The 834-nt window shown below is 45.1% G+C and overlaps 1 pseudogene; it reads right to left on the bottom strand.

The window, feature by feature from the left end:
- Positions 1 to 3: 3 nt before the first annotated feature.
- Positions 4 to 738, bottom strand: LOC104986799 (annotated as a pseudogene).
- Positions 739 to 834: the final 96 nt, after the last annotated feature.

The following is an 834-nucleotide window of genomic DNA, read 5'->3' as shown; positions in this document are numbered from 1 at the left end:
AGTAAGTTTCAAAATGTTCAGTTTGCTTGCATTAAGCAGAGTAACTCCAGGGACATTTCTGAAGGCCTTGATGATACCACCATCCTCATTATTAGTGATGGAAGGTCCTGTGTGCTGGATATGGTGATCGTTTTTCATCTAACCTTTGGCAGCTTTCATTCTCTGAGAGGCATAGAGCTTTTTTATATCATTTCAGACCTTAAGTCTCTTGAGACACAAAACAGCCTCCATGGTCTTCTTGTAGCCTTCAACCACCAAAGAAAGTTCAGGAGCTTCCTCTAGATGATAACCTTTAGCCATGACCAGCATTGATAAGGCACTCGCAGCCAGTGCAGAGCAAGTGGCATATCACTTCTGTGCTGTATTCACTCTGAGGTGCCAACATCACCAGGTCTTGGTTGGCACAAACATGCAATCCCCACAACACCTGTTTCCAAAAGCACCCTGGCCAGAACGGTGAATCCTGCTACCTCGAACCCTGGGGATTTGAGCCACAGATCTGCCAGTACCCCAAGAATCAGCACTGATTTGATCACCTGATAATTCACAGACAGCATAGGGCTGTTTGTTATTTTTGCACACGTTAGTGTGGACAAAGTTAACAATATCTGGTCAAATGAGAGCCTTGAACACAGCAGGCAAAATGACTTTTTTGCCAGAGGACTCTTCCCTTTCGGAGTACACTGATATCCGTGGATGAGCACACACCATGGTGAGGAGAGGAGAAGGCCACACTCCTCTCAATCTGGTGGCTCCCACAGGAAAAGCAGGTTATCATAACATATTGAGTACAGTTCCAGGTGCTAAAACACTAGGTCCTTGTAGTTTATCTAT

This window comes from Bison bison, unplaced genomic scaffold (assembly GCF_000754665.1).
Source record: "Bison bison bison isolate TAMUID 2011002044 unplaced genomic scaffold, Bison_UMD1.0 scf7180017471078, whole genome shotgun sequence".
Taxonomy (NCBI): domain Eukaryota; kingdom Metazoa; phylum Chordata; class Mammalia; order Artiodactyla; family Bovidae; genus Bison; species Bison bison.
This window is presented reverse-complemented; position numbering and strand designations above follow the sequence as displayed.